The sequence below is a fragment of the Eretmochelys imbricata genome, chromosome 10, assembly GCF_965152235.1.
Source record: "Eretmochelys imbricata isolate rEreImb1 chromosome 10, rEreImb1.hap1, whole genome shotgun sequence".
Classification (NCBI taxonomy): domain Eukaryota; kingdom Metazoa; phylum Chordata; order Testudines; family Cheloniidae; genus Eretmochelys; species Eretmochelys imbricata.
Genome location: NC_135581.1, coordinates 22839650 through 22853245, shown reverse-complemented (window position 1 = coordinate 22853245; position 13596 = coordinate 22839650). Strand labels below are relative to the sequence as shown.

The window sequence follows — 13596 nt, the reverse complement described above, 5'->3', positions numbered from 1 at the left end:
GTGGCTCAGCTCCAGGGAGACAGGCAGGACCCCACAGGTGGTGGGAAGCAGAGATTGCCCAGAGCTGGAGGTGCACTGGGGTCTGGCCAAGGGGCAGAGATGAGCAGGGGGTGGGGCCAGGGGGCAGAGAGGAGCCCTCAGCCAGCCAGCAGGCAGGCTGAGAGGAGCAAGCAGTGGGCATAGGGAGCCAGCAGGGTTTCAGGGCGCAGTGCAAGTGGAGCAGGCCGGGGTCCCTTCTGAGCATGGGCTCGACTTCATGGAGCCACTGGCACCATTGTAAACCCGGTACTGCCTGTACACTTGGATTCCGTACTAAGCAGCCTGGAATTTCAGAAGTAAAGATACAAACACAAGCAGTATCAATTGCCAGATTTCTGAAACAGTGACTGGTGTTTTTACTCCTGCCATTTTTGGAGGCAAATTTTAAACCCAGTTTTGCATCCATCATGGCAAATAAGTTCTCATTTCTTGATCTGTGGGAGCATCATCAGGTACAGAGACATAAAAATGGCACAGGATGCATCCATAAATACTTGCGCCCATGAAGATGCAATCACAAAATAGGAGACCCAGGAAAGAGAAGGCAGACAATTGGAAAGTAAAATATTAAAAAGCCACTTGAAAAATCAATTTTAGAAATATTTTTAATTAAATGTTGCATATACAGAATACATGACCATGAGAGATGAAGATTTATTGGCGCACTTCGGATCACCTGAAGAAATCAACCATGTCTTCTCCTCTTGTGAATAATGCAATCATGTCAAAAGTTTATAGCCACATCACTCCATCACATAGCCTATCTTGGTTTTATACATGCACACACAAATCCGGACGTGTCATTTCAAAGGTGGTTTTCCGTACATTTATAGGGAGTGAGAATGGTTATGCTGTATAGTTGGACAAAACTTTGGTAACAAGAGGCCATGTCTTCCTCTGTGTTGATAGAGTGCACAGCACAACAGGGCTCTGATCCTGATTAAGACCTTTGAGCAATATTGTAATAAAATAACTCATAATTAGTATACACTATCCTTGATGGTGTTTGCAGGAATAGATCCTAAAGTTTTGACTTATTTGCAGTAAGTGTATTTAACTCTTAGGATGAACAGCCCCATCATCAAAAATTAATTATTTGAATACTTTATAAATCTCACTGGGGGCCCTAATGTTACAGTTAGCTGTGTATTAAACTATTAGCGGTTCCACCCTTTGTATTCAGGATACTGTAGTAATAACTGACCTCGATCATTTTCATAAAACAAACTTAAAATCATGCTAGGCTAGTCACGTAGAACACCATATCTAATACCTACACGCTTGTGTAAATTAACAATTCCAGCCTGTACTGAGCTGCACATCCACCTCAGGAAGAAAAGCCAAGTGTCAGCAAAACACAGAGCAAAATTCCTCTTGAAACAGAAGAAACTGCAGTTGGCTAGACTGCAAACCATTGCATTTTGCATTGCCACATTAGTCATTTCTTTCTTCTACAAAGCAGAATCTCTTCTCATCCCAAACAAGCAGTGCCAGAGTCACCTTCACCTTTGAGAGCATTTTATGTTCTGTAAGGCAAACTATTCTTGCTGCAACAGAAATTTGTTCTCATATGATAATTTTAAAAATGGCACATCTTGAATAGGGTGACCAGATGACAAAACAAAATATCGGGACACGTGGCGGGGGCCGCCACAGGCTCATCCCCTTCCCCCCCCCAGGGCCGGCTCTAGGTTTTTTGCCACCCCAAGGGGATGGGGGGGAGCTGGAGTGCCGCCGAAGCAAAATATCGGGACAAATGGCGTCCCGACCGTACATCAGTCAAGATGCGGAACAAACAACTAAATATCAGGACACCTGGTCACCCTAATCTTGAGCCTGTATAGCACCATGCTGGTGGGTCATTTAAGAGGATTCTTTCCTACCTTATCACAATATACATACTGTAATTCAATTAGACTTTGGGGGACCCCCTCCCCATGCCAATGTGGGTGATTTTATTGCTCATGAAAAGTGTCACAAGGCTGAGAGCCCCAGAGACTAAATGCCTCTGTTTAGCCAGAGAACAAGCACAGTATTTCAAGCGGCAGGGCAACCTTCCCTTAACAAACCATCTCTAGTTCACTCTTCATCATTCAGTCTTTGGTAACTCCAACACTCACAGCAAGGATGAGAGTTTTATTGTACAAATACATGAGTAAAAATGATACTTTTAATATGGGTGTATCATTGCTGGCAGGCTCAGAAGTGCCAAGAACTAGAATGTAGCTTTGGGCCTAGACTAGAATTGTTAAACTGGAGAAGATGGGGATTAATATGAGAATTGAAAGGTGGGTAAGAAACTGGTTAAATGGGAGACTACAACAGGTCATAATGAAAGGTCAATTGTCAGACTGGAGGGAGGTTACTAATGGAGTTCCTCAAGGACTGGGCTAGAGCAGTGGTTCCCAAACTTGTTCCACCGCTTGTGCAGGGAAAGCCCCTGGCGGGTCTGGCCGGTTTGTTTACCTGCCACGTCTGCAAGTTCAGCCGGTTGCTGCTCCCAGTGGCCGCGGTTCTCTGCTTCAGGCCAATGGGAGCAGCTGGAAGCGGCGCAGGGCAAGGGACGTACTGGCCGCCACTTCCATCCGGGCCCCCCAGGGGCTTTCCCTGCACAAGCGTAAGAACAAGTTTGGGAACCACTGGTCTAGAGACCAATCTTATTTAATATTTTCATTAATGACCATAGTATAAAAGTATGAGAGTGCTAATAAAATTTGCGGATGACACAAAGTTGAGAGGTATTTTCAATACAAAGGAGGACTGGAATATCATACCAGAAGATTTGGATGACCTTGAAAACTGGAGCAATAGAAATGGGATGAAATTTAATAGTGCAAAGTGCAAGGTCATGCACTTAGGGACAATAAACAAGCATTTTTGCTATAAACTGGGTACCAAAGTAACAATCTGCAGTAACTCATGAGACCTTCATATTGCAGAGGCCCCAGGTGAAACCACTTACATCTAGATTGCTATTTAAAATGAAGAGGTTAACTAAGTTGCTTACCACATTGTTACCACAAAGGAATGTTGCAAGCATTGGGCCAACTACAGATCAGAACATGCATTTAGCCTGTGATGAAATACAAGATTAAGTCTCTGAAGCAGTTCCGCTAAAGTCATAAACAGAGAGAACTATGAACAAAAGCTGGGTGAGTTTGTTGAAATGTATTTGAAGTCAGAAGTTTGCGGGAGTAAGGCAACATATGGATTTGGCCATTTCACCTCCTTTTCACCCCAGAATATTGGTATAAAAATACTACTGTTAAGAGTCACATTTCCAAACAATCTTTCCTCTCTCTTCATCTGATACGGGAATAAAGCAGGTAGAAGTTGACAATAGGGGACACACAGACTCCTGGTATGAGAGAGAGGATGGGGGAGTTGCAAGGAGTCACTGAAGTAGAGGGGGTGAAAGGGGTTATATCTGAAGCCAGGGTTGGCGGGAGTGGTAAAGGGGAAAAAAGAGGAATGTAAGGGGCCCTTGGTATATGCAATGCACTTGGCCAACAGAAACAAGGTGTATGTCCCTCTATTTAATTAATATTTGAAATAAAGGGTAACACTCAGAATCAGTTTCTATTTTTAAAATATTTTCCTTCAAACATTTTCCATCTTCCAATAGCAAGACTGTTTTACAAAATATTTCACATACTCTGGCAGTCACCATTTCATTGAATAAGGAGGAGGAACAGAGAAGTCACATCCTTGGCAATCTGGCAGCATGATGCTGTAGCATCATTCAGCATTCTATTATAAACTATCCAAATGCCAAGGTTTCCCATCAGAAAGTTCTCCTCAGAGTATCTGAGGGTGCCTGCCTGCAGCCCTCAGATACAAGGAACAGAGAAAGGGTAGGAAAGAAAGTGAAGTGTGTAACAGGAGACTGGGATGGAAAATGAATAGACAGTAAGAAGAAAAAGAGAACAACATGTTGAAGTTTGTATAGTGCTTTCCCTCTCCAGAGTGCTTTATCTGTGTTGACTAAACAATCCTCACAATACCCCTGTGCGGTAGGCAAGTATTATCTGCACAGGTAAAAGGGTAAATGTTTTACACTGCATATAACACACTGAAAGAATCCTTTTTGTTCTAGTGAAATATGTTGAGGTTCTGAGCTTCTAATGCTTGCAGAGTTTAACTGAGTCTCGTGTACCCTCTCAGCTCCCAGCCATTCTCATGCACAGGAATAAAAATTTAGCTACTTTTGGGAAGGCACTTTTCGTGCCCCCTGCAGCCAGAGGAGCTGGCTCCCCACCGCCACTGCCCGCCAGAGGAGCTGGCTCCCCACCGCCACTGCCCGCCAGAGGAGCTGGCTCCCCACCGCCACTGCCCGCCAGAGGAGCTGGCTATCCCTCCCCCCTTGGCCCTGGGGCAGGTGGAGTTTGCTTGCCCTGACCCAGAGCTGGAGGAGCTTGCTGTCCCCGCCCTGGAGGAGTTCTGTGCCTCCTTTGTGGGGGCCATGCCCCTCTTTGCCCCCGCCCCCTTGCACATGGCCCTGAGTACAGAGCCATCTCCAACTGGGGAATCTGCAAACCACCTGTGGCTCCTGAGAAACAATCTATATTGCATAAACCTGTTTGAAGGGCAGTTAATAACTAGCCATTTTAGACTTCAGCCTCACAACTAGTCTACTACCTGGCTTTATTTCTGGCCACATAGAAGTGCTTTATGCAATAGATAGTTCCTCCTTCCTTAGAGACAACTGACAAGCAGGCTAGGTTACTGTGACATGATGGATGGAGTGACAGGTGCAGTCAGCAAGATCTTTTCCTCAAAGGTTAGTGTTTGTTACAAGGAAGTAAAATAATCAGAAAGCAACCATAAAACCTACTGAACCCCCTAGATGTACAGCCCTAGCCTACCAAAGGGTATCCTCCACTTTCTGCCTTCTAAGCAACCCTTTTTTCCCCCACTGACACCTTACCACAATTAGGCCAAGTTGCAATTAACCCTCTACTACCCAGGAACTAAGTAGTGCACTTAGAGTTACCTCATTGTATGGTCAATCTGCAGTAGAGATGAGAAATCTGAGTTGATTTTTGAAGAAGAGTGCAAACTACAGCTGACATTTATAAATTATCCTATTGCTCTGCTGCTTTCTTCATCTGAAACAGATCCACTCTTTTCAGACCAAGCTCTCGACACAGAGCTCTTTTTAAACCTGTCGTTTTGTTCCTGTAGCAGATATTACACTGTGACAGTAAGTCACAATGACTGCTTATCACTGCACAGCAGAACATCTCCCTGCATCACACCACTCTCTGAAAAGAACACACATACTTACCAGAATCTTTGTAAGTCTAAGCAATTTGAATTATTTTGGTCCTCAAACAATAGCCTAAGCCAGGGGTCAGCAGCCTTTGGCTTGCGGCCCATCAGGGTAATCCGCTGGCGGGCCAGAATGGTTTGTTTACATGCAGTGTCTGCAGATTTGGCCAATGGCAGCTCCCACTGGCCGCAGTTCGCTGTTCCAGGCCAATGCGGGCTGCGGGAAGCAGCAGCCAGCACATCCCTCAACCCATGCCGCTTCCCACAGCCCCCATCGGCCTGGAACAGCGAACTGCGGCCAGTGGGAACTGCGATCGGCCGAACCTGCGGATGCTGCAGGTAAACAAACTGTCCCAGCCCTTCAATGGATCTCCTGGATGGGCCATGTGCCAAAGAATGCCGATCCCTGGCCTAAGCCCTTAAAAGAAGCCCACCTGTAAACTAAACAGAATCCCAAGAGGCATGTGCCTGATGCCCTACCTTCACCCATACTGCAGATCAGCACTTCTTTCTTATCTCAGATATTACTAATTGAACATGAATGAGAGACTGAAAGAGTATTGCAGAACCAGACCAAGTTGAAGAGGTGTCAGTGAGGGACACTGGAGCCAGCTCATGTCTTTCATGTCTTAAAGGCTTGGGAAAGGGGGTCTGACAGTTTGGGGAATATGTTTGTGTAGCCTCTGACTGAATTCCATTTCTGTTTTGTGGACACCATGTTGTATTTTAACCTCCATTTTGAATGTAACCCTTAGTATGACTTTGAGCATTAGTTTTGTAGCAGGAACTTGACTATGGGCTCGTTGACACTTAAAACGCTACAGCGGCACACGTGAGCCACTGTAGCACTGTAGATACGTCCTACACCAGTGGGAGGAACTCTCACTATTCTTTCAGGTGGGCTACTGGCTCTTGGTATAGACCTCACATGACACCCGTTAGTGAATTATTATGCATATATCTGGGCCTGCGGATCCTTGTAAAACTCACCTGCTGGGCTCTCTTCCAGTTAGCAGGAAGAGGTCCCTGGGACATAGTGTTATCCTCGAGCATAGCCCCAGTCGGAAAACTGCCTCTAGAAAGCCTGACACCTATTCAACAGCAATTTGTTTGCCAAACCTCAAGTCCCCCAAGTATAATTTTATCAGTGTAAGTGAATTGTGCACACAGTGGTTATTTTTATTTCACTGGACATCCTTGATAGTTATGTTTCCTCTTAACAAATAACACTCTAAGGAATTCCAGAAAGTATACCAAGCAGGGCTCTGAGAACATTTGGCCATTACTTTTCATTGTCTGATGAAAGCTACATATTGAGTGTGTTAATTATACATTTAAACTGAAATGAAACAATCTCTTTGAATCCATGACTAAGGAGGCCAAACAGTATGAGGCCAATGTTCTTTTGTCAAGGCTCATCTAAAGACAGACACTGAAAATAAGTGAAAAAAAGAAAAGGAGTACTTGTGGCACCTTAGAGACTGACAAATTTATTTGAGCATAAGCTTTCACTCACTTCAGCGGATGCATGCAGTGGAAAATACAGTGGGGAGATTTATATACACAGAGAACATGAAACAATGGGTGTTACCATACACACCGAAACAAGAGTGATCAGGTAAGGTGAATTATTACCAGCAGGAGAGCCGGGGGGGTGGGGGGGGAAAACCTTCTCTAGTGATAATCAAGGTGGGCCATTTCCAGCAGTTGACAAGAACATGTGAGGAACAGTGGGGGATGCGGAGGGAAATAAACATGGTTTTAAAAATAGTTTTACTTTGTGCAATGACACATCCACTCCCAGTCTTTATTCAAGCCTAAGTTAATTGTATCCAGTTTGCAAATTAATTCCAATTCAGCAGTCTCTTGCTGGAGTCTGTTTTTGAAGTTTTTTGTTGAAGAATTGCCACTTTTAGATCTGTAATCAAGTGACCAAAGAGATTGAAGTGTTCTCTGACTGGTTTTTGAATGTTATAATTCTTGACGTCTGATTTGTGTCCATTTATTCTTCTATGTAGAGACTGTCCAGTTTGGCCAATTTACATGGCAGAGGGGCATTGCTGGCACATGATGGCATATATCACATTGGTAGATGTGCAGGTGAACGAGCCTCTGATGGTGTGGCTGATGTGATTAGGCCCTATGATGGTGTCCCTTGAATAGATATGTGGACACAGTTGGCAACGGGCTTTGTTGCAAGGATAGGTTCCTGGGTTAGTGGTTTTGTTGTGTGGTTGCTGATGAGTATTTGCTTCAGGTTGGGGGGCTGTCTGTAAGCAAGGACTGGCCCGTCTCCCAAGATCTGTGAGAGTGATGGGTCGTCCTTAAGGATAGGTTTCAGAGTAACAGCCGTGTTAGTCTGTCTTTGCAAAAAGAAAAGGAGTACTTGTGGCACCTTAGAGACTAACCAATTTATTTGAGCATGAGCTTTCGTGAGCTACAGCTCACTTCATCGGATGCATACCGTGGAAACTGCAGTAGACATTATATACACACAGAGACCATGAAACAATCCGATGAAGTGAGCTGTAGCTCACGAAAGCTCATGCTCAAATAAATTGGTTAGTCTCTAAGGTGCCACAAGTACTCCTTTTCTTTAGGATAGGTTGTAGATCCTTGATGATGCGTTGGAGAGGTTTTAGTTGGGGGCTGAAGGTGATGGCTAGTGGCGTTCTGTTATTCTCTTTGTTGGCCTTGTCCTGTAGTAGGTAACTTCTGGATACTCTTCTGGCTCTGTCAATCTGTTTCTTCACTTCAGCAGGTGGGTATTGTAGTTGTAAGAATGCTCGACAGAGATCTTGTAGGTGTTTGTCTCTGTCTGAGGGGTTGGAGCAAATGCGGTTGTATCGTAGAGCTTAGCTGTAGACAATGGATCGTGTGGTGTGGTCTGGATGAAAGCTGGAGGCATGTAGGTAGGCATAGCGGTCAGTAGGTTTCCGGTATAGGGTGGTGTTTATGTGACCATCACTTACTGCTGAATTTGAATTAATTTGCAAACTGGATACAATTAACTTAGGCTTGAATAAAGACTGGGAGTGGATGTGTCATTACACAAAGTAAAACAATTTCTCCATGTTTATTTCCCCCCGCCTCCCCCACTGTTCCTCACACGTTCTTGTCAACTGCTGGAAATAGCCCACCTTGATTATCACTACAAAAGGTTCCCCCCCCGCCCCGCCCCGTTCTCCTGCTGGTAATAGCTCACCTTACCTGATCATTCTTGTTACAGTGTGTATGGTAACATCCATTGTTTCATGTTCTCTGTGTATATAAATCTCCCCATTGTATTTTCCACTGAATGCATCCACTGAAGTGAGCTGTAGCTCATGAAATCTTATGCTCAAATAAATTTGTTAGTCTCTAAGGTGCCACAAATACTCCTTTTCTTTTTGCGGATACAGACTAACAGGGCTGCTACTCTGAAACCTGAAAATAAGTGAATAATCTAATTGGCTCGTCCTACTCTTTTGAAGTTCAGAAGCAATTAGCTCCTTGCCCAAACTTTCATCTCTGGTTAAAAACCTGCTAAGCTCCCATCTACATTGGTAAAGTGTGTTAGCACTACAATTTTTAAACAACTTATATAGTGATGATATGGCTTAAATATTCACTGGCCAGTTTAGGCCAGGAATAACTCTTTATAAATCATGTTTACCTTTATAAATACAAATAAGCATTAACTATTGTAAGCAGAGTGTTTGTGGCTATTATAAAAAATACTATAGTATTCTGTAATAAAGGCAAAGACCTTGTTCTAGACTGCATTGTATTCATGCTTTGAAACAGCTATGCTTGGTTTATACTGGTCAGGCAAACCAACTTAAAATCATGTTAGCAAGCTGTCTGTCATTTTCTCTAACTTATTCATACATCAAAATTATTTGCCAAATATATGAATAATTCTTAGTCTGTAAGTTGTTCATGAACAGATGAGTGTGAGCATTCAATTTTCAAAATTCAAGCTGTTTTGTCTGGACACGTACGTTAGATAGTATGTGTCTGTTTCTTGAATGGATGAAAATAACAGACTCAGGTTTCTGCTATGAATCACATTTACCGCTTCAAAATTCAGTTCCAGCCATAGGTGCTGGCTTGAAGTGGTTTCCATCATATACAGGTTTACAGTTTGGTTCAGTGGCTCTCAGCACCCTCCCCCCCCCCCCCCCACACACACACATATTGTTCCAGCACCCCTGGTTCCAGGTATGATTCTATAATGTTTTCTAAGTTAGTTGTTTCTGCAAACTCTTGTGCCAATGAAATGGCTCGTTAGATGTCTGTGGAAAGGGAACACAAGTATGACATTACTTAGATGATATATTGTTCGGGCAGAGATTGTCATTTTTTTCCCTGTTTGTACAGAACCTAGTCCTGGACCATGGCTGGGGCTCTTATGCACTACCATGGTAGAAACAAAACACCAACAAGATTAAAACAAGTATACTCACAAAATTCAGAAGAACATTCATGGAAACTCCTTGGTAGTGTTTTCCCCACTGTTACTACCACATCTCTGAACTAAGCATATCAATTATGTTCACTAAAGAAGTCTAGCTTCCTGGTAAAAGGTCAGAGTAAATGTAAGTGAAAGAGGAATCTTGCCATTCTTTTCATTTCATTTGCAAATGCTCCACTGGCTGCCTGTCTACATTTTACTGACTAAGGCCTTTGGTTAAATTTTCAATGCACAGCTAAATTAGCTCTACACAAGTGTGTGGCTTGGCTTTCCATAACTGAGATTGACTTGGTCAAATCAAAGACAATTTTCCTCTGGGGTAACATTTTATAAAGTGCTAAATGCCTAAGTCACTTAGGCACACTTGAATATTTTCCCCACACCTACTCAAAGGTGCTTAGTGGGAGGTATTTCCCCCATCAATTTTCAGCTTCCCAGTGCCAGCCATTTAAGATAGAGAACTGCTCATTGAACAGTTACAAGACTACAATGGGTGAAGTGGTTTTTTCCTAGTATCATTTGAAATGAACAGCTGAACTGTCTTTGCTCAAGCTTTCCAAAAATAGTTCACCTTCAGGTAAATACCAAGCTTGTAAGATTAAGACTGAACGGATTTGGGAAAGTTATGGGTAATTGAACAAAAGGCAAACATTTACTCAATGTTCACTGTAAGAGACAGACACTACTTCCATTTGCTATCAAAGAAATCAGCTAAATGAATGCATTTCCTATTCACTAAAATTGAAAACTGACTCAAAAAAGGAAGAAACTGAAGATTAAATTATCACTAGTCTAAAATATGGTCATAAAACAATGGAGACTGTTAAAGGGACAGATTAAAATACTTCAGCTGTGAAAAAAGGCTAGGTGTACTGAACTTGTACAAAAAAACAATTTTAACTACTGCATTCTTTTACCTATTGTCTACTATAGTGAAGTATCTTTGCAGAGATTCTGCAAAGAGGAAATTTTAATGTTAGGTAAGTACATCTGCTAGAGTGAATGGTCATGTCAGAGAGTATACCTATGTTATTTACAAAAGATTCCTTGTAACTGCTCTAATCAGTGTTCTACACAAGCGTTTCTCAAACTTATTTGATCGTGCCCCCCTTAGTTGTGTCTGTAGTAGTTTATGCGCACCCCTCCTGCCACACAAGTACCAACAAATGGTCCAACTTGATTACCATACACATTGTAAGGAGAGTGATCACTTTAGATAAGCTATTACCAGCAGGAGAGTGGGGTGGGAGGAGGTATTGTTTCATGGTCTCTGTGTATATAATAAGATCTTCTAAACTTTCCACCGTATGCATCCGATGAAGTGAGCTGTAGCTCACGAAAGCTTATGCTCAAATAAATTGGTTAGTCTCTAAGGTGCCACAAGTCCTCCTTTTCTTTTTACAAGTACCTATGCCAATTAAAACAAATCAACATGCAACTCTCACTAAATATTAAAAACAGCAAGGCATTGATTCAAACAGAGTCATTTAAATATATAGTAATGTAAATTTTAAGGGAGATACTGCTTACTGGCATCACACTGTTGTTACTATTTGTGTAATAGATGTTTTTTTGGAGCAGAGCAATACAAATTGCACGAATGAGCCAATGTCAAAACTTGTAGTCAATGCTTACAATTAAATGTGCATTCCACATCATAGCAAACCGATTAACATACAGATGGCAGTGACTTTGTATAATGCTAGGCAAGCTTAACAGAAATCCATCAAAATGCACAGCGCCATCTGAAGACCTGATATGTACGGAGGAATCAGCATCGCTACTTACTTGTTGCTGGGGTAAAATGTGCACAGTAAGTTTTGTGGGTGGTGGTTTTGGTTTGTTTCTTTTCTTTTGAGAGCGGGCAGGGGTTCCTAGAGTGTCTCATGGTGCCCCAGAATGCATTATGGGACCCCCGGGCAGGGGGTGTGGACCCCCAGTTTGAGAACCTCTATTCTATAGCATGTTTGTTCAGACAAAAACTTCAACATTTCCTTCAGTTTATGCCCTTGAAAAAAACATTTTAAAGCATATCTCACCAGCATTTGTAATTTGACACTCTGCCTTGTAAACACGTTTTTCTAGTAGTTCTACCACATCACTGCTTTGAACTTGCTGACTCAAACTGTATTAATTTCAAAAATGCTTATTTGAAAAGAGCAGGAAGATAGATGTGAAGGGCCCAAAGTCATTTTTAAAATGCCTTATACGGGTAATTTTTTGGTCAGATTTTTCACAGCAACATCAGGATCTCGTACATAATAAAATACACACGAACACTATTATATTTGCATATTGCCTTTATAAAGCTCTCTCACCTTAGACTTGTGGACCCCAGATCATGGTGGCATCAAACATAGGGTATGTTATACAGTTTATAAGTTTTGCATAAACAACAAATTCTGCCAATACAGGTCCAATTGTTTGAAGTTTTTCTGTTATAGGATAGATGTTTGGTAGATTATTATCAAGGCAAATAGCTGGCAACACTCTGTAGGAAGATATTTAAGTTTTGATTCAATTCTAGTATTTGTTAATGACAAAATGAGCGCACTGTAAAGATCCACACAAAGTACAGGCTGTGTCTTTACCAACCTCATTCCTGAACCTTTCTAATTTTTGCCTTAGAGAGCTGAGACTATTAGTTGTGCTCTATCAGATGGTAGATTTATTACAGGGTTAAATGTCCCAGTAAATTTGTTACACTTGACAAGCTGCATGAGTCATCTTTAGCAGGGGAAAAACTAGCACACCAACTGTATCTAGATAGATACAATAGGTCACAGCTGGTTGTGTTGGTTAGCAACACAAATTACAGAACACATACAGCTGGAATAGGTTTCAGAGTAGCAGCCGTGTTAATCTGTATCCGCAAAAAGAACAGGAGTACTTGTGAAAAGAAAAGGAGTACTTGTGGCACCTTAGAGACTAACCAATTTATTTGAGCATAAGCTTTTGTGAGCTACAGCTCACTTTATGAAGGTGCCACAAGTACTCCTTTTCTTTTTGCGAATACAGACTAACACGGCTGTTACTCTGAAAGGAGTACTTGTGGCATCTTAGAGACTAACAAATTTATTAGAGCATAAGCTTTCATGGGCTACAGCCCATTTCATCGGATGCATAGAATGGAACATATAGTAAGAAGATATGTTTGTATGACATATATATATATATATATATATATATATATATATATATATATATACACACACACAGAGAATTTGGAAGTTGCCATACAAACTGTAAGAGGCTAATTAAATAAGATGAGCTTTTATCAGCAGGAGAAAAAAAACTTTTGTAGTGATAATCAAGATGGCCCATTTAGACAGTTGACAAGAAGGTGTGAGGATATTTAACATAGGGAAATAGATTCAAAATGTGTAATGACCCAGCCGCTCCCAGTGTCTATTCAAACCCAAGTTAATGGTATCTAGTTTGCATATTAGTTCAAGCTCAGCAGTTTCTCCTTGGAGTCTGTTTTTGAAACTTGTCTGTTGCAAAACTGCCACCCTTAAATCTTTCACTGAGTGGCCAATTTTGCAACAGAAATCTTCAAAAACAGACTCCAAGGAGAAACTGCTGAGCTCGAATTAATATGCAAACTAGATACCATTAACTTGGGTTTGAATAGACACTGGGAGCGGCTGGGTCATTACACATATTGAATCTATTTCCCTATGTTAAGTAACCTCACACCTTCTTGTCAACTGTCTAAATGGGCCATCTTGATAATCACTACAAAAGTTTTTTTTCTCCTGATGGTAATAGCTCATCTTATTTAATTAGCCTCTTACAGTTTGCATGGCAACTGTAAGACATAATTTGGG

At 41.9% G+C, this 13596-nt stretch overlaps 1 long non-coding RNA gene across 1 annotated transcript in view; it reads right to left on the bottom strand.

Annotated features, from left to right (window-relative positions):
• Nucleotides 1–5168, bottom strand: part of LOC144271702 (uncharacterized) — a 53828-nt gene extending 48660 nt beyond the window's left edge. Inside the window, exon 1 of the long non-coding RNA XR_013347404.1 lies at nucleotides 5033–5168. This is a non-coding gene — a long non-coding RNA (uncharacterized LOC144271702). The remainder of the gene's footprint in view (nucleotides 1–5032) is intronic.
• Nucleotides 5169–13596: the final 8428 nt, after the last annotated feature.